This window comes from Anser brachyrhynchus, assembly GCF_964034855.1.
Source record: "Anser brachyrhynchus genome assembly, chromosome: 2".
In the NCBI taxonomy this organism is placed as follows: Eukaryota; Metazoa; Chordata; class Aves; order Anseriformes; family Anatidae; genus Anser; species Anser brachyrhynchus.
The window spans coordinates 89,699,565-89,720,907 of NC_137695.1; the positions used below are offsets into that span (position 1 = coordinate 89,699,565).

At 38.0% G+C, this 21,343-nt stretch overlaps 1 long non-coding RNA gene across 3 annotated transcripts in view; it reads right to left on the reverse strand.

The window, feature by feature from the left end:
- The window catches only part of LOC308191289, a 179,652-nt gene extending 158,531 nt beyond the window's left edge, over positions 1 to 21,121 (reverse strand). For 2 of the 3 annotated variants that reach the window (XR_013947866.1, XR_013947867.1), the window contains exons 1-2: positions 1,056 to 21,121; positions 14 to 117 (exon numbers count right to left, since the gene is read on the reverse strand). This is a non-coding gene — a long non-coding RNA (uncharacterized lncRNA). The remainder of the gene's footprint in view (positions 1 to 13; positions 118 to 1,055) is intronic. The other variant, XR_013947865.1, reaches the window with a different exon arrangement.
- Positions 21,122 to 21,343: the final 222 nt, after the last annotated feature.

The following is a 21,343-nucleotide window of genomic DNA, read 5'->3' on the forward strand; positions in this document are numbered from 1 at the left end:
CTTGTATTCTTACCTCAGCAACAATTCTTTTTTGCATGTCTGTTGCACTTCAACTTTGAACAATGTGGCCATAAATTCCAACATTTCATAAAACTTTTAATGATCATTACAATATGCCTTTAGAGAAAAGTGAAACAGAAAAAGGTTGATAAGAGAAGAGAATCAAGCCAGCACATGGGTCATTTGACTTGACAGACTTAAGAATTGTCTTCCAAGATGGTAGTTAAATACAACAGTTAATCCCTGACAGCATATCTCAGCAAAATCTCCCAGAGTTTATATGTCCCTTTTAAGAGAAATATTAAAAAGCATGTCATTATTTCTTCTCTCCAAAAGAGTTATTTGCTTACTATTACTGATTATGAACAATACTAGTAGCATTACAAATGCTAGCAAGACATTTATTTTATTTTCTAACACCACCTTTTCCTATTTTTGTTACTGGATATGATAGTACAAAAAATGAAGTAGGTAAAAATAATACACAGAGAATTCTCTTTGAGAAGCCAAATCATATTCAGACAAATGTTCACCAAAGAAATATATTTGAATTCAGGAGCGGATTGCTATTCTCTTCAAATATATATATATATATATATGTTTGTCTTACATATATTTCCACTACTCTTGCAATTCCATAAACTATGTACAGAAATTAAATTACCCCTTAATAGACAGTATACTGATAAGAAGGGGACATTAATCATCATTCTCTTGCTATTTCCATGTTGTGACTTCTTTATTATGATCTTTGTAACTCCACCACCATTGTCATTTATTAGATAACAAATAATTAACAGTAAGACTCCGGTAAAACTGGCACTTTCACCACAGCTAGTTTTCACAGACCAGAAACAATATTTATGAAAGTTACTGTGGTGGCTTTACCCAGCCGGGCAGCTGAGCTCCATCACAACTGCTCTCTCTCCCTCCTTAAAGGGGGAAAAATAGGATGGAAAGGGCTCAGGGGTTGAGATAAGGACAGGGAGATCACTCAACAATTATCGTCATGGGCCAAACAGACTCAAAATACGGGGATTAATAAAATTTATTACCTATTACTAACAATCCAGAGCAGTGAGAAACAAAGAAACAAAAAACACCTTACACCCATCCACCTTCTTCCAACTCCTTCCCCCAAGTAGTGTAGGGGAACAGGTAATGGGGGCTGTGGTTCACAGTCACTCTCTGCCTCTGCTCCATGTTGGGTCCCTCCCACGGGATGCCGTCCTTCCTGAACTGATCCTGCATGGGCTGCCCACAGGCAGCAGCTCTTCAAGCACTGCTCCCACATGGCTCCGTACCACGGGGTCCATCCCCCAGGAGCAAACTGTTCCAGCACAGGTCCCCCGCGGGCGGCAGCTCCCCCCAGAGCCCCTGCTCCTGCGTGGGCTCCTCTCCACGGGCTGCAGCTCCGGCCCGGGGCCTGCTCCTGCGGGGGCTCTCCATGGGCCGCAGCCTCCTCCAGGCCACATCCACCTGCCCCACCGGGGGCTCCTCCATGGGCTGCAGCGTGGAGATCTGCTCCGTGTGGGACCCATGGGCTGCAGGGGGACAGCCTGCTCCACCAGGGGCCTCTGCACAGGCCGCAGGGGAACTGCTGCTCCAGAGCCTGAAGCACCTCCTGCTGCATTGACCTTGGTGTCTGCAGGGCTGCTTCTCACTTTTCACTGTCCCAGCTGCTGTTGGGTAGCAGTCTTTTTCCCCCTTTCTTAAATCTGCTCTCACAGAGGTGCAAACAACCTCGCTTATTAGCTCGAATCTGGCTAGCGGTGGTTCCCTCTGGATCCATCTGAAACTGGCCCTTATCTAACATGGGGCAGCTGCTGGATTCTTCTTACAGAGGCCACTTCTGCAGCCCCCTTGCTACCAAAACCTTGTCAGGTAAACCCAATATAGTTACATATTAAATATATAGATACGTTTAACGAACTACAGGTTTACATAGATATGCAAAGTTCACTCTGCCAATTCTCCATTTTTAATTGAAATGAGATAAGCAGTGCTCATTCAAAGCAAAGTCATTTCTTATAATGCCATCAACTTTAACTATTACAGCAATGGGTGGAATTATTTTCACCTGTAAAAAACATACTACTCCTTGCTCTACACTATGACTAGGCTATTGTACATTATTATTTTTTACAGTTTACTAAGGACAAGTTTGCCAAACGGATTTTATGGTCTGTGATTCCCAAGTCCAGTCCTCAGCTATAAGTAATAACAACTTTTAATCTAGTCAAATAACAGCAAATTACAAAACTCAGGGTCTCCTCCTTCCTTAATTGTTTAGAGTGAAACCGTCACCTTCAAGACCCAGATTATTTTCAAGCTCTGCTTTCCTTCTATTATATGTGCCTTTTTACACAGTTGCAAAATTGCAACACTCGGGCTCAGTTGACATCACTGTAAGCAATGCCTGTTCTAATTTAATTTTATAGTTTGGATTTTGTGAGCACTCTGGATTTTGATAATATTGACTGCATGTGCTGGCATTAACTCAGACAGTATATGAGCCTATATATGACTGTGCATTAAGAAACAGAGATTATGTCAAAGTTCTGCTGAATTGCAGACATTTATAATCTTCCACATCACCTACCGGGTTCTTCTTTTTAATGATGGAAAATGCATCTTCTCTGTCATGGTACAAACACTGCTATTTTATATTTCATGTTACTGAAATCATATTGATTCACGTTACGCTACATGTCCCAGCTCTGAGGAATTCTATGTATTTTGTAAGTCACCAGATCTATAATGCATCTTCTCCATTCTTCCTATTCTATGTCTGACTTTTTTTCCTCTCAGTTACATAATGCTGAAAGATAAAACTGTTTCGACCTTTGGATTTGCATATTTTTAAGTTTAACTTTTTTTCTTTTTTTTTTTTTTAATCGGTATTTTTGTGCTTTATCTGAATGATTACAGTTAAGCACAGCAAGTATGTTATTTATATTTTCCCTAGAGTTCTTGAAATTCAAAAAGCCCTACTGCAGCAATTAACTGTTATACTTTTCTTTCCACTTCTTGATAATTAGCTATCATTCCAAGATTTTTACCCAGAAAACAGGCCCTTATGACAAAACCCAAACTCTACCATGAATTCACAAAAACTTCCAGCCTCTGTCTGTCTGAAATTGTGAAGGATTATTCTACGCTCTTTTATGAAACAGGGAACATCATGAACCATAGGTAAAATAATAATTGTTTATTTGAAGCAACTGCCTAAAGATATTATAGTAATAGGATGCTGTCAGTTCTTCTTTTACTGCCTCCTACTTTCTGCTGTAAATGGAGTCCAGGTGGGCTATAAAATTCAGTATGGTATTTCCTGAACAGAATCGTAAACAGAAAAAGCAGGAGATTTGCTTAGCTGTTAGCAGAAATTTAAAATTCATTATTTTAACTAGTAATAAGCAGTTCAGTTTCTATAGATACATTTAATGTATTTATTGCAACAGAAGAAGCAAAATAATGAATTGGCTGCTGTACTTTGCTATGGTATCTTCTCCAGAAATGGCCACATGATATGCTCATACTTCCATAAACATATAGCAACTAAATTACTCTCCCTAGTAGAGCCTCCTATTGTCAATTTGACAGCTCTTATTGCACCTGCTAGTATCATTTTGGAGAAGTCCTTGGAATAGTCAACTGAGTTACCGTTTGAGGATCTATAGATCATATAATAGATCATATAGATCATAGAAGAATAGATCATATAGATCATAGAAGCTGGAACTAACACCTCACTAAAGATATTCAACCTAGTTACATATATTGACTCTCTCATATGCGTCTCTGGAGAAAATTTCTATTTATCATTGGTAGTGGATGGTGAAAAACTAAAAAAAAAAAAACACTAAAAAAAACCACACACACCACATTTCTCATTTCTTGAAGGAGATAATTTGGTTATTTTATATTAGCTTCACATTTAAATGGGGAAATAAAGTTCTAGAAGATATTCAGGCTTTGTGAGTGAGCATCCAAGGACCATATAATTAGGGTAGAAAATTGTGGTATTCTCAACCTGTAAAAGTTCAGAAATAATTTCTAATTTTAACAAACCCATTCTTCCCATACCATCAAAACAAGCAAAATTACGAAGAGTAGAAAAAATAAGTTTTGTTGGAAAACTGAGGTGTGATGAGTTTCAGCATTAAAAGACAAGTCAAGAAAACACCAAAACTACTTACTAATGGAGACTGAATGGCATTTCTGTGATAATTTAGTCTGATCTTGGTGTAGAAAACTTCCTTAAATTAATTCTTGTTTAAATTAATCCATATATATTGTTAAGAAAACCAAATAATCTAATTTTGATTACAAAATAGCTAGTGACTATATATTTCTGCTAAATTGCTCTAGTGTTTAAGGAAGTCACACTCCAGTGTCTAAAACCTCTTGCATTTACAGGATATATATGTCTAATTTTATGTTTCAAGGTATTGGGTTTCCTAGCACATCATTTGATTTATAAGGAGCTCTCTGTGAAGAAATTGAGGAAGTTTCTAAGATCCAAGACATTAAGAATTAATAAATATGTATATTAATAGAGCTCTCAATTACATTAGAAAAATAATCTATTCAAAATAGAAGAGAAAAAGTTATATGTCTTACACATAGCAAGAACTTTTAAGTAAGTGGCAGCTTACTTAACAGTTTTACTAAACACTTACTAAACACGCTGTTTTAGTGTGAACAGCTTTATTTGATGCTTCACTTAAAAACATGATCATAGATCAAACTAAAGGTATGAGAGAAATGAATAACTAGCAGAATCCACGTGAAAAAAGTTTTTTTGTTTGTTTTCCTTAGTAAACATATATGACATGCCCACTTCAAGACATTTGTAGTTTATCTGTATTTTGCAGGTGTAAAAAGGTTGATTGTAATCCATAGTATTTGGGAGCTAACATACACCTGGCTACATATGTGTCCTAAACTTGTCCTAAATTTCCATCTAGGACTAATAAAACTTAAGTGGTTTATTATATACCATCTATTGAGAGAGAGTACTTATATGTGTATTCTCTGTCAACTGGCTTCTTAAGTTATGCTTATTGACCGCAGTCTCTCATTCCCATTAGCCTATTGCCATAGCAGGCTAACAGGCTAAAGGGGTTATCCAAGGTCTTCAAGAAATGAATGGTCACAGTACTATTTTCAGCTATAGTTCTTGATTACTAATGCAGTTAGACATACTGCAAAGAAGCAGTACTAAAATAAAATAAAATTCATTTAAACTAGTAGTATTACAAAGTTCAGGTCACCCAGTGAATAGATGGCAGATTCTCATAATTTCAGTTGCCATAGAGAGACTTGTATATGGATGTATTTCAGGGAAACAATACAGATAAATCCATATGTAGGTTATGCATGTGAATACATACATATCAGTCAACAAGCAAGTATAGCCTATAGTGTCATTATACTTTTACTGACATTGAGAAGGAACACTATTCTCACAATGGTTTCTCCAAAGTCAACAGTCAGTTGTGGATCAAAACAACATATAGCAAAAACTCAGGGATCTAATAAATTTTAGAAAACTTTTAAGGGGTTTGGCTCTGAAATGAAGGTTTCAGAGTATTATGCAATTCATATTAAAATATGATCCCTCATTCCAAGTACTCCAAATTAAAAATAAATAAAATAAAATAAATAAAATAAAAAGAAATAAATATAATCTCCTATGTCTGTTTCCACAGGCATTGTTCAAAAGAATCTTCATTTAGAATAACTCAAAAGATATGTATGATACTGCCTGGATTGGCAAACACAGTTACCTTCTGTCAACATTCCTTTTCCCTTTTAAGTAGTTTCTGTCATCTGAATGTGTGTTATATTACTCTCACTATGCAGTTTATGCATTGCCACGGGATGCCAAGGAATGGAAGGTCATTGGGTAAGTTCCCCAAAGTGCAGCATATGCTACAGTCATGAAAGCTTGAGCCTTGTCACCTACTATGAACACAAGCTGTTCCCAGCTAATGTGATATAATTTGCTGTTGTATGTACAATAAATATTAAAATGAGAACTGCAGTGTGAAATTAAGTGTCTGCCTGCTTCCTGAGAGATATTTGTACATTTGATAATGGACAGGCTTTAGCAAAGAATCCATCTGTAGTCATATTTTATTGAGAAATACTTGGAGAATTTAAGCTTAGAAATTAAATTAAATTAAAGCTTAAGAAATATGGTTTGCTGGAGGTGCTATTCAACCTTTTCTACAAAAATTTAACCTCACATGTAAATCAATGGGAGTCTTGTCATTGCCTTTAAAAGAAGTAAAATCACACCCTAGTTTAACAACCTCTTAGTTATTAGGCCATAAAGAATTCAAAACTGCTTTTCTTTTCATGCATAAAATACTCAGTAATCTACAAAATACCATTTTCCTGTATACTGTAGCCTTTTGACATAAATACTTGTATTTTAGAAGCAGCAACTGCAGCAGTTTAGATTAAATTACATACTTTCTTCTAGTGCTTCCAGTTTGCTCTCAACTATACAAGCTTTTATCAAAGTATATTTGTAGTGATCCTGACCAAGAGACCATTGGATGTCAATGAGTTAGTGATCCACATAACAGCTGACCTGAGTAGTCTCAAAGCTGTGCTCTTTTGCACTATGCTTCACACACAGTGTAGTCTTCATTCCTGTGTTGTGCTGCACTAATTCTTCGGTTGCAGAATTAAATCAGCCATCTCATTATAACAGGATCCTGCAGGCAGCTCCCACATGGTATCAATGATTATGACAGCTGCGTGGCCTTGCCTTTATCAAAAGGTGGATCAAGGAGTTCTCATGAGAACATTCTTTCTGTCTGACAGTGGAAAATAATGAATAGAGTTGTTTTCTTGTGAGAAAACTATAATCGTTTAAAGACCAAAAAAAGGGAGATGTTTATACATGAACAGGATCTGGTGATAAAATCTACTTGGGATCTGTCCAACACTGCATGAAAGCATGGTTCCCAGCATTTGAAGGGACATAGAATTTACTCACTATTTATATTCTTCTTTCTTATTAAAACAGCTGTTCTACTAGATCGTTTGTTGTTGGGCCTTTCTGATTGAGATCCAGAAAGAACACTGCACTGTCTCTCTCTTTCTCTCTCACACTCTTCCCTTTGCCTCAGTGCCTAACAATTTCTCAGGGCCATTCTCGACTCGATTTTCTGTATTCTGTTCTTCTTCAAACATAAACACATTTACAAAATTCTGTGAGGCTGATTAGCCCTTTTCCTCCAAGAAAGAAGTAAAGAATCCTATAGCTGCAGAGTTTGAGTTCTGAGGTCATTTACTGTCAGAGACGGTATTTTGAACCTGGGACTCTTTTCCTTCTCTGGAAAAAAGAAAGTACATTTCTACACTATCACTGGGTTGGTAGTAGAGATTATAACCTATCCTGACTGACAAATGCATCCTTGATTATAAATAAATAAATAAATAAATCATTTCAGGTGGAAGAAGTCTTGCAATCTAGAAGGTAACACTCTTCCAATAGTCAACAGAGAGGTGACTGATAAACAACATATTATGTATTCCAGCTTTAAATATATGTATATATAATATTATACATATATTTATATATATTCACTGATGGTTTTTTTCCTGAAAGGCTCACTTTAGGTATAGAAGAGATAGCTGAAGTGTCTGTCTTCTGATTCCACCTGGATATACCCAATGCTTACTCCAGAAATGCAGAAATGTCTGCTTTTTAGCAATGGTAATGGCATTGCAAAATGTATAGCCGACAGAGTTTAGGAAGGCTGAAGAAATCACAGCTACAGCTGTGTAAATCTAATGGCAGAGTCTCCTATGTTAGTCTAGAACACCACTGAGAGGTTTTCTTGTTAAAAATAAATAAATAATAATAATTACTATTATTATTATTTAGAGAGCTTTAAAATTAATCATACTGATAGATGATTTCACTTGTCTGAGAAAAGGCTTTTTCAGTACTATGAGAGGGGAAAAGCAGTAACAGTGCTGAACACAATAGTTCAGCATACACTGTTCTGCATCACAGTGGTGGAAGGACAGAAAGCTCCTAAAAATCTTTGATTGATGGAATCAATCTGATATGAGGAAACAAAAGACCGGACTGACATTTTTAGCTGTAGATAACCTCTTTAAAAGAACTGATTCTCCCCATTAAGAAACAGTCTTTGCTAACAAATGTGACTGGTTATGTTCAAGTATTAAGGGAGTAACACTGAAGCACCATATCTCCTTACTGAGAGCGTCCTGAGCAAGTAAAGTATTAAACGAACTACACTTTACAGACTGGGCCAAAAACTCTTGAATATATAAAGATTCCAGATTAAGCTACAATCAAATGGTACACTTTCCACTCAGTGAAATGACGATAGGCTTTAAAGAGGGATATCTGTCATCTAACAATCCAGTCCATGGCCACTCTAATGCTAATGACACTGAGTCCTTAATGAGGCCAATGCCCGTACAGGACTCATCTGGAGTGATGAAGGTCAGCTGCATCACTCTCAACATACCTCCTACCAGCACATAAGCCTGAGGGGAAAGACTAACGGCTCATCAGTGGCACAGATGTGCCTGCAGGAAAATGTTCCTCTGGTTATTTATGGTTGAATAAAGTCATTTACAGAACCTCAGTGGAGCCAAGGGGCCATAACTAGACTTGAGAATATATTTTCTTTTTTTTAAGCCTCACAGGAATTTCTGCTTACTGTTGCATACACTGCATTCATGAAATGCTTCCCTCAGAGAAAAAATGGTTTTATCCAAAGCCATCATTTAACAGAGATTTCTGGAGGGGGATTTCTGCAGAGGTTTCTGGAGGGGGATTTTCCACTAGAAAATCAGGGTGAAGTGTACAGCTGGCATATGTTCAGTATTAACCTAGCTATCTAGCTGGACCAAAAAGAAAACAGTAACTATAAAGGAGAACAGAATAAAAGAAACAAAGAAATAATGCCTTAAACAGTTAACAAAAGCATCTCTGGCAAACTTAAACTCCAATGGTAATTCTACTTGAGGCAACCTAATCTGATGTATACTAATGTATTTTTGAAACAATTTCCCTTCACAAAAAGAGATTCTGTATTTTCACTTTTGAGTAGATAGAAGCCAAAACAGTACATCAAAATTTCCTGTGTGGCAGAAGTACTCTTTAGTGATTGTTTCGACCACTGACTGAAAGGGATTTGTCTTTGATGACTGAGAACAGAAGTTAATAAGAAGAAAAGATTATGTGAACCTTGGGATGGACAAAGCTGAGATACTTCAGAGGATGTGCTGCAGAAACAAAATATAAGAAGAGAAGGAGTCAGCGTATTAATAAGATAGAGGTTTGGCAAGAAGCTGAAAGAAAAGTAAATGGTTAAATCTTAAGTATAGTCTTCCTGTTAGTAGTCCTTCCTGACACTCAATTGCATTTTCTATTCTATCTCTCTAAATACAATCCATTAGGGTTTCTCGATGTAGCTAAAGAATAGTCCTAGTACATGATTTAACATTACTCTTTAAAGAATGTGTTGTTTAACCTGCTTCCTGTTTTATCTTTTCATTGTTTGAACAATGCACAGTGATCTTCTACTGGAACACTTCATATAGGTATGCCACTTCCTTCACACAGGTGCATTGACACTGATTTATTCCAATTATTTTCATATTATTTATCATACAGCAAAACAGAAGTTCAATTTTAATTTACTGTGTCTATAAAACATCTCTGGGAAATGTTATACTCAACCTTAATCATTCCTTTGATCAAGTGAATCACCATTTCCTCCAGGCAAGGCATCATCTGTATTATCTTTCTCTGGAAAGTCAAAAGAGGTCCTGACACCTGTGCAATTTTGAATAAGCAAAGGGTTTTTTATCATGTTTTTCAAATTCTATAATCTAAAACTGTCAAATTCCTCTATTAGGTTCTATTAATTATAAATCCTCTGTGCCTAATAGAATAATGTAAATCCATAAATAAGATCATTTTGATTTTTCACTATATAATCACACTTCTTAGTCAGAAAATATTATACAGATTTACGGCTGCAGCATTGAATAAAGAAAAAACAAAACAAAACAACAACAACAACAACAACACAGCAATTTTCATAAACAGGATAAGTGATACCTCTGTGTGTATAGACACAGAACTAAGTATCAGTAATTATTTAACAAGTAACATAAATGCCCATGACAAACCCTTTCATAATCTCAAACAATCTTGCAGGTTATAGTGATTATAACTGGCTGATGTAGTTAGTTGCCAAGCCACTCTCTATCATATTTGAAAAGTCCAGGCTGTCAGGTGAAGTCCCCAGTGACTGGAAAAAGGGAAACATCACTCCCATTTTAAAAAAGGGTAGAAAGAAAGACCCAGAGAACTACAGACCAGTGAGCCTCACCTCTGTGCCTGGGAAGATCATGGAACAAATCCTCCTGGAAGCAATGTCAAAGTACAGGCAGGACAAGGAGGTGATCCAAGATAACCAACACAGCTTCACTAGGGGCAGATTGTGCCTGACCAGTCTTGTGTCCTGCTAAGATGGAGCAGCTGCATCAGTGACATGGGAAGACCAACCGATGACATCTCCCCATAAAGCCTTTGACAAGGTCTCACATGATATCCTGATCTCCAGGATTTGAGGAGTAGAACATTCAATAGATAAGGAATTGGCTGGATGGTCCAAGCCAGAAAGTTGGGGTTAAAAGTTCTATGTCCAGGTGGAGGCTAGTGATGAGCGGTGTCCCTCAGGGGTCTGTCTTGGGACCAGTACTTTTTAATATCTTTATCGATGGCACAGACAATGAGATTGAGTGCACTCTCGGCAAGTTTGCAGATGACACTAAGCTGAGTGACGCATTTGATGCAAAAATAAGAAGGGATGCTATCCAAAGGGACCTGGATGAGTTTGAGAAGTGGGCCCATGTGAACCTAATGAGGTTCAACAAGTCTAAGTGCAAGGTGCTGCACCTGGGTTGGGGCAATCCCAAACATGAGTACAGGCTGGGAGATGAACTAATTGAGAGGAGCCCTGTGGAGAAGGACTTGGGAGTTCTGGTGAATTAAAAGCTTGACATGAGCCAGCAGTGCATGCTTGCAGCCCAGAAGGCCAGCTGCATCCTGGGCTGCATCAAAAGAGGAGTGGCCAGCAGGTTGAGATTGTCCCCCTCTACTCTGCCCTTATGAGGCCCCACTTGGAGTTCTGTGTCCAGGTCTCCCAGCACAAGAAGGATGTGTAACTGTTAGAACAAGTCCAGAGGAAGGCTACAAAGCAGATCAGAGGGCTGGAGCACCCCTCCTATGAAGAAAGACTGAGAGACCTGTTGATGTTCAGCCTGTAGAAGAAAAGAATCCAGGGAGACCTCATTGCAGCTTTTCAATATTTAAAGGAGACTTATAAAAAAAAAGATAACTTTTTACTTGGACAGATAATGATAGGATAAGAGGGAATGGTTTTAAACTAAAAGAGGGGAGATTTTTATTACATATTAGGAGGAAATTCTTCACTCAGATGGTGGTTAGGCACTGGAACAGGTTGCCCAGAGAAGTTGTGGATCCTTATCTTTGGAAGTGTTCAGGACCACGATGGATGAGGCCCTGGGCAACCTGATCTAGTGGTTGTCATCCTGGCCTGTGCCATGAGGGTTGGAACTAGATGATCTTTAAGATCCCTTCCAACCCAAGCCATTCTATGATTCAATGATTCTGCTAAATATTGTTTAGGTTATCCCCTTTGCTAAAATCATCAGTGACATATATATATATATTCATTTATATTTTTGAAACTTATGTATGCAGTTCTGAAGTCTACAATTAAGCTTTTTATTTAAACATTAAAAAATAAGATATGACAGTGTTTTTTTTAAATCTTAAAGATGACAAAGAAAATCTCATAAAAAATCAAAACAATATGTGCTCCATCAATGTAACAGAAAAACAAAAACAACTAACTTCCATGTGATTAGAACATTACTCTTAATGACAATACTTTTCAGTAGAATACATATTAATGTTAGAAAAATAACTGTTCTGTTCATTTTATGTCAGATGAAAAATTAGCTTTGCTTTACTTCATTTGCCTTGTGGTAACCTCTGTGGTAAGTCACAGAATTTACAGAGCCACAAGAAAGACAGAAGAAAGTTGTGCATGTTATAGAAAAGAAAAATTTTTGTAATCATTGTTTTTGCATTTTTTCTGACATCATATACTCTATTACTTCAATAAAACGAAACTTCCATGGTCTACTTTTAAATAAAGATTTGAAAATAATAATGCGACACATAAAATATCCATTAGTATATTCCCTTAGTTTTTCAGGGAGCTTGCACAATATTTAAACTGTATAACACGACATTTCAACATCCTACAGGCATGGTAGACTCCTTAAATTCATACAATGCAAATGTCATTCCTTACAGTAAAACACATGTTTACACAGAATGATGAAGAGCAAAAATACAAAATGTGTCTGTAGGTGTACACCTATGCTGATTTTGGTTCTACCCTAAGTTTGACTGCTAATGAGCAGCTGTGAGTTGCACAAACCATCTCCAGACTGCCTAAACTGGACATAAAATTTCATATACACTGCTTGTTTTCAAATAGGGAAGTGTGATTTTACCCTAAAGACATGGCTTTCTATGAGCAGAATGAGAACATACTGTAGTAATGGAGTTACCTTCACTGAAATCAATAAACATTAAGAATTGAAATAGCTTCCTGGACATGGGACACTATTTATTACAGGATACCAAGGCCTGAGTGATTTGCCAAATAAGGACTTCAACTCGTGTAAAGCTGACTTGGAAAATATTTTACCAAATATGGGGCATAATCAATAATTAAGTGAAAATTAAGAATGTTTCTAATCTTTCAAATATATTCTTTGCATAAAGTTAATTAATAAAAAATTCTTCATACACATTTTTTATGGCACACGCTTTCTGAATTTTATTTCCTTGCTTGCAATCCTTTCACCCATTAGATAGGCAACAATGCAGTTTTAAGTTTTCTTTCCATGCTTTGGTTCGTGTCTTGTTATGCAGTCAATGAAAAATTAGAAGTGTTCAAAAGATTAATAATAAACGAATTAAGAGTTAAATATTAGTTCATGAGGAGTGTTACCTGTGTTTTTCTGTGGTATAAGCTGAAACCTGGTGTACTGATTTCCTTGTAAGAAATGTATTTGTAGAATACTGTATTTGGTTTATGTGACAAAGTTTTCTTAGCAGGACTGCAGGGGAGACCTCTGTGAAAAGAGTCCAGAAGCTGCCCCATGTCAGATAAGAGATTATTTTATGGGACCTGCCACTGGCCAAAGCTGAGCAAATGGGTGATGTTGGTTGTTCCTCTGTGAGAGCATATTTAAGAGGCGGGGGTGGGGGGTGGGGGGGTAATGGGACACACGACACTGCTCTGCAACAGCAGCTGAGAGAGAGGAGTGGGAAAATGTTGAGAAACAACCCTGCAGACACCAAAGTCAGTAAAGAAGGAAGGGAAGGATGTGCTTCAGGTGCTGCAACAGAGATTCCTCTGAGGTACAGACCATGTTGGAGCACCTATCAACACTGCAGCCTGAGAAGGATTCCACGTGGGAGCAGGCGGATCTGGCCTGAAGATTGCTGCAGCCCATGGAGAACCCCTGCAGGAGCAGGATCCTGGAGAGAACTACAGCCCATCAAGAGGAACCCACACAGGAGCAGAAGGTCTGGCAGGAGGTGCCACCCATAGGGGACCCATACTGGAACAGTCTGAAGGATGGACCCCATGTTATGGACCCATATTGGAACAGTCCTGAAGAACTGTGGTCTGTGGGAAGCTCATGCAGAATCAGTTTGGGAAGGACTGCATCCTACGGATGCACTGGAACAGGGAAAGAATATGATGAAGTGTCAGATGATGAAGTGCTATAGACTGACCACAGAGACCGTTCACCATTCCACTGCACTGCTTGGGAGAAGGAGGTAGAAAAGGGTGAGTGGGAGGAAGCTGTTTTTATTTTGCTTTTAGTTCTCACTTTTCTAGTCTATTATTAGTTGATAATAAATTAAATTAATCTTCCCCAACCTCAATGTATTTTGCCATGACAGTAATTGGTGATCAATCTCCCTGTCCTTATCTCAACCCACAAGATTTTTCATCATATTTTCTCCCCCGGTTCTGTTGAGGAGGGGGAGTGAGAGAATGGCATGGTGGTGCTTAGCCGTCCATTCGTTTTAAACCACAGTAGTCTTTTCTAGCACCCAGCATGGGGCTCTTGAGGAATTTGAGATAAGGACAGTAACTGAGAGAGGTAATGGGCAAAACATGAACTGGATGTTGCCAGCATGTATTAACTGAGGTGAATTTATGTTGTCGTAAAGTGGTGAAGGGACAAGGGGTAGAGTGTCTGTAAATTGTCCCCTTTTTCAGATTTGTGATCATGTTAAGTTGACATTCATGTGAGGAATTATTTTTTATTGACGTTGCTGGCATTTTTGAAGATTGTGTGATGAGTGTACATTTTAATGACCATTCTTAATATGTTTTTCACAGAGATGCAAAATGGAATGTATTGAATACTGCACTAGATATATAGACTAAAAAGTATATGTGTTGAAAGGTGAAAAAATTAGAAACTCTCACCATGGATGTGCTGGATTCTCCATTATACCAAATCAGATTGAGACTTGTCTCTCTATAGGGAGGGAGGATAATTACCTATCTTGGGTCAAAGATGCAATGTTAAATTCCATAATTACTTATGCCTTATGTACATCACCTTTAAATATGGTAACATTTTCATTGACCTTATCTATTGCTGTCACTTGTCACTGTGAAGATCAATTTAATTTTATGGCATTCAAAGCACCTTTTATTCCTTTTTGCTGCCACAGCACATCTCAACGTGATTCTTTCATTGAGTGCTCTTAGGTCCCCAGCGGGCTCTTAAGGCTCTCCAAGTAACTATGTAATAAAAGTCAGTCTGACTGACTGCAAGGTACTGTTTTTCCTGCATTCCAGGAAAAAAAAAAAAAAGTAAAAAAAAAAGTAAAAAAAAAAATAAAAAAAAAAAGTGGGGGAGGCAGGGCCAGGGGGACTGGGGGGGAGCAAATCCTCGCTCTTCTGCTCTCCAAAGCAAGATTATAAGGGGGCCTGGGGACCTTATGTTAAGACAGAAAAAAAGAGAGAGAGGGAAAGAGAGGTGTGGGGAGAAAGAATCCACGTGAATATCTAAGAAGTGATAAAAAAATTAAAAAAAAAAAAAAAACTATTAAGGTTGCCATAAGCATTCAGTGCAAAACTGAATTCAGAAATAAGCAGAAGTAAGGAGAAATCTAGGCCTTTGGAGAAGAATTTTTGACGTTTACACAATAGATATGTTTATATCATTTAAAGTCTCTCTTTCTACTGTATGCTTGCCTTCAGCTCACCTGGCATACTTGGTGAACAGAATTACTAACATAAACCATCTACCCAAAATCTTCTCGAAGTCAAACAGAATAAGTAGTTACAGCACTTCTTGAGCATACACTTTTTTGTTATTTGCTGTTATTTGTTATTTATTATTATTATTATTATTACTGCCTGCAGTATTTGCCTGCAGGTTTTTGCCAGTATACAACAGCAAACAATGTCTTTTCTAAAACAATTTTTAAATTCAAATGTTGTTCAGTACAAATGGTATAGTATTATCATCCACCTTGTTTTCAGCTTAAAAAGTGAGACTTCAAGGGTAAGCTGAAACAGAGATGATGGACACTTGAGCTCTTTAAAGAAAACCACTTATAATCCTCACTGTTTCTGCTTTGAAATTGTTTAGAGGGGGGCATAACAGTAATAAATTATTCAGTACAATGTGAAAATTAAATGCCATTTAAAAATATTTCAAACGTTAACTTTCAAAGTTCATTTTAAAAAGGAAAAGTCAGGAAATCAAGGGTAGCAAAGCATTTCATTATGTGAATAGTTAATCGCTTAAAATGATTAGCTTCAAAGGAAAGCAGTATCTGTAAATAAGATAATAAGCTGGTTTACGTGATTTGATTTTAAACGTCAAGATCTGTATTTTCTCGTGCTGTACTCATGGAAATTTTGCAAAACCAAAAAAACATTTTTGTTATTTACCTCAGTCTGTGAGGCTGCTATTTAACTATGTGTTTGTATTTTTTTTTTTTTCCTGTGGAAAACATATAAATGATCTGTACACTGTAAGGTAACATGAAGATTAAATGAAATATTTGCTGTTTCAATATATATAAAACTATGTATGTATTTTAAGTTGTTTTACTTTTTTCACCTCTGTCCCAAGTTCAGAGACTTAAACAAATTCGTCGACTTGGGTGGGTATGGAGGAACTTTTACAGAAATAATTGGTCTCTGCTTCAGTAGGTTACACATCATTCTACTCCAACCCAGATGAGGTTTGCATGACTGAGGCATTTTTCCCTTCCTCCCTACAAGACAGCTCATTGACTGCAATGCTTTAAAGTATGTACAGTAGTATTTCTTGTCTAATTACGGCATATGTTTTGAGACAAACCTGAAATAAATTATGTACTGCTTCTATCTTAAAAGACAAAAGTCCATCTCTTTTGTCTGGGGCTGAGAACAGTCTTACTTCACAACAGTTGTTCTGGCTAAATGCTGTTGATACACAAATAGATGACCAAGAACACTGAAACTGATTTGCAACTGCTATGCATGAATGAAAAGGATGATCAAATAAATGTTCTACTTCTGACTTGGTCTTTGTTTACACCCAGAATGGAGAATTTTGATTTCCTGTGCTAGGAGGAATCAGGAATGGTTGTCCTTAAAGCTGAATTACACCCAAAAAATGGACTTATCAATTTTGAGCATTGAGTGTGAATTAGAAAATTATAATTCATCTTGTCATTTTCAAATTATTGCAGCTTTTCATGAATTATTGTGTATTGGATTTACATGGCAATGTTTTGGTAGCAGGGGGATGCAGGGGTGGCCTCCATGAAAAGAATCCAGCAGTTGCCCCATGTTAGATAACGGCCAGTTTCAGCTGGATCCAGAGGGAACCACTGCTAGCCACAGCTGAGCCAATAAGCAAGGTTGTTTGCACCTCTGTGAGAGCAGATTTAAGAAAGGGAAAACAACAACAACAACAAACACTGCTGCCCAAAAACAGTTGGGACAGTGAGGAGTGAGAAACATCCCTGCAGACCCGATGGAGAGCAGAAGGAGGGCAGGAGGGTCAGAGGTGCTCTAGGCACTCAGCAGAAGTTCCCCTGCGGCCTGTGGAAGAGCCCCCGGTGGAGCAGGTGGATGTGGCCTGGAGGAGGCTGCGGCCCATGGAGAGCCCCCGCAGGAGCAGGCCCCGGGCCGGAGCTGCAGCCCGTGGAGAGGAGCCCACGCAGGAGCAGGGGGTCTCGGGGGAGCTGCCGCCCGTGGGGGACCTGTGCTGGAGCAGTTTGCTCCTGACAGATGGACCCTGTGGTACAGAGCCATGTGGGAGCAATTCTTGAAGAGCTGTTGCCTGTGGGCAACCCCCGTAGGCTCAGTTTGGGAAGGACGGCATCCCATGGGAGGGACCCCACGTGGAGCAGGGGCAGAGAGTGACCGTGAAGGAGCGGCAGAGACAAAGCCTCAGGGACTGACCACAGCCCCCATTGCCCGTTCCCCTGTGCAGCTTGGGGGGAGGAGTTGGAAGAAGGTGGATGGGGGGAAGGTGTTTTTTGTTTGTTTGTTTCTCACTGCTCTAGCTTGTTAGTAATAGGTAATCAATTTAATTAAACCCCCCTATTCTGAGTCTATTTTGCCCATGACGATAATTGTTGAGTGATACCCATAGTATGCTCCCATATTTGAAGCAGTTCTTGAAGGGCTGCTGCCTGTGGGAAGCCCCTGCAGGATCAGTTTGGGAAGGATGGCATCCCGTGGGAGCAACCCCATGTTGGCGCAGTGGCAGAAAGTGACTGTGAAAGAGCAGCGAAATGCTATAGACTGACTGCAGTCCCCATTCCATTCCCCTGTTCCCCTGTTCCCACTTGGGGAGAGGAGTTGGAAGAGGGTGGATGGGGGAAGGTGGTTTTAGTTTGTTTCCTTTGTTTCTCACTGCTCTAGCTTGTTAGTAATAAGTAATAAATTTTATTAATCTCCCTATGCTGAGTCTGTTTTTCCCACGTTTGTAATTGTTGAGTGTCCTGGTTCCAGTTAGGACAGAGTTAATTTTCCTCCTAGTAGCTGGTAGGGTGCTATGTTTCAGATTAGGATGAGAAGAGTGCTGATAACATGCTGATGTTTTAATTGTTGCAGAGCAGTGTTTACACCAGGCCAAGGACTTTTTGGCTTCTCGCTCTGTCCTGCCAGCGAGCAGGCTGGGGGTGCAGCAGGAGCTGGGAGGGGACAGACCCAGGACAGCTGACCCAAACTGGCCAAAGGGGTATTCCATACCATCTGGCGTCATGCTAAACAATATATAGGGGTGGCTGGCCGGGGTGGGGGGGCCGGCTGCTCGGGGATAGGCTGGGCATCGGTCAATGGGTGGTGAGCAATTGCATTGTGCATCACTTGTTTTGTACACGTTATTATTAGTAGTACTATTACCATTATTATTATTATTATTATTATTATTATTTTCCTGTCTTAATAAACTGTCTTTATCTCAACTCACCGGCTTCACTTTCCCGTTTCTCTCCCCCATCCCAGAGAGGGAGGGGGGAGGGTGAGCGAACGGCTGAGTGGTGTTTAGCTGCCGACCGGGTTAAACCACAACACTGAGCTATCTCCCCATCCTTGTCTCAACACTTGAGCACTTTTTGTTCTATTTTCTCCCCATTTCCCTTTGAGAAGGGGAAGTGGGTGAGTGGTTGTGGTGGAGCTCAGCTCCCCAGCTGGGTAAAACCACCACACGTTGCCAAATCTAAGAAATACAAAGATTTTTCTCATATATGTGCTGCTTGGGGAATGTTATAATTTAGATGTTTGGTGTATACACTTGGGAAAAAAAAAAAAAGGAATAAAATAAAAAAAAATCTTCATGTTAGTTAAAGGAGTCCTAACAGTATCTGTCTTCATTATTAAAAGGCTAACTAAAAATTCTGTTAAAGTAATTACACAAGCTTCCTCTGCTAGGCTGAGCAACGGTAACTTGACAGAGGGAAGAGCCATTTGTTCCATAGCAACTGTAGGAACTCAGATTCTTGCCTGATAAAGCAAAAGACTGAAACCATACACCATTTCTGCGCAAGGTAGCAGTCCCCAGAACAGTTCCCTGTTATGGCTAGGGACAAGTTCACATCTCCATGCAAGAGTTCACACCACCCATGCAGCGGTTCCTAATTTCCTCTGATATAGGTAGCATATTTTCAGTCCCTCTTCTCTTCTGTCTCAAGCTATTGTGTAAATGATAATTTTTTTTTGGAGATTTATGCAAAATCCAGAGTGTTCCTGGTCACTGTTACCAGAAATTGTGAATATCTAAATATTTATATTACATAAGAACAAATTAGTTAACTGTCAGTGCTAAAAAGTATTCTCTTATTAGAGGAATTGCAATATGAATTCCTGTTAAGTAATGATAAAATGAAGATGTCTATCTCAAGAAATGATATAATATGCTTTAAAGATAATTTTAAACGTGCTGAGTGAATTTTCCTGAACAAAAGTAGTAACAAGCAGTTGCTAGTATATTGTATATGCACACACACACACACATATATGTATATATAATACATATGGACACATATTCTAAACACTACTCAAAACAGAAATTCATGAGCTGATGTTAATTATATCACAAAATGAAAGCACTCAGTCATTAAATATGTTAACAGTTCATTTTGAAACCTGCCAAGTTTAAAAGATTATTTTCTCCACCTTAAAAAATACAGTACAAAGGGAGTTATTCAAGCTCTGACAATTCAATAAGCAAAACTTCTTTTCTCAGTTTTGTAGCATTCTTCACAATTTCTAATCTTCACAAAAAGAAAGAAAGGTTACAGGAAAAAAAAAAAACAGAAACCAACACTGGGAAGTAACCTTCCAGTTCAGTTAAATCCATGCAACCTGAAATTCATTTGGAACATTTTGCCCAAGAATTTTTCACAGGTTCTTTCTCCCTATTCAGGGAGAAAGGCTTTGTTTGTGTATACCACTCTTTTACGTTTAAAAATAATTCACCGGGGTCTATAAATCTGTACATTTTTCTGAAGAAAAAGAGATTATTATCGTCTTCTGTCTACTTTTCAAGATTTTTAATCCTAACAGATTATTATGTGGGTAACACTCTTCATTTTCAATTCAAATAACATAAAGTGTAAGAAAGGTTTGAGATAAGTCCATTGCTTATGGAACAATATAATCTGGTAATACTTTCTTGTACTTCAGGTTACCTGAAACATCTGTTAATGTATAGACCATATCCCTTAAACTCTAAAATGGGCGATGTATAAACACTAACAGTGCACTAAAACATCATCATGCTTTTGTGATCATCTTCCCTCAATTGAAAGTGAACACTCATAGACAACCTTTTGTACATGACCTTTCCAGAAAATGTAAAATAATGGGAGTACACATCCCACCCATCACCAAAGCATATGGACTGCTAACAGAAACAGTTGCATGTAAGTAAAAATATTAGCAGGGAGTACATAGAATATAGTCTCCCCTATGGAAAATATTTCTACAAAACAAGCAGACTGTAAGTTGAGTATGTTGCAGTGATTCTAACACTAACCAATACATTTCAAAGAAAAAGGCATTCATCAAGATACTCATTTTCACTTTTTCACACATACATTACAGTTACTTCAAGCAGATCTAGAAATCTGAAAGACTATAGGTTTTGATTGAAGCAAGTGTTATTTCCTTACTGACTATGCTAATTCAGCAAAATATTAAAACTGAGCTGAATAATCATGCAAATGATTTAAGCTTTAAAATACTAGCTGTAAAATGATTATACATTTTGTATCTATTCACAAATCCAATAGATTCAAAATTTTAATCTTTCCGAAATTTGCTGAACTTTACAGTGCACTGCAGAATAAGAATTCTAACATTAAGAATTATTAAACAACAACAACAACAACAAACTAGGACACGGTATAGTTATAAGTACATGAATAAAATTGCCTTTTATTTTTTTCTCATTATTGTAATGTACAAACCATATGTATTTCCTAATAGAGCCATAAATATGTTTATATTCTAGTATGAGACACATGCACAGGATGCTTCATCAGTAACTAGCAAGCAAAAGATATATTAATAATGTCTGCATCAGAATTTCAGCTCAAGGTGACCTAAAAGCTTCTCTACATTTGTACTTCCAGTTTCATGTTCTATTTTCAATCACACAATAACGAAATGCCTAAATG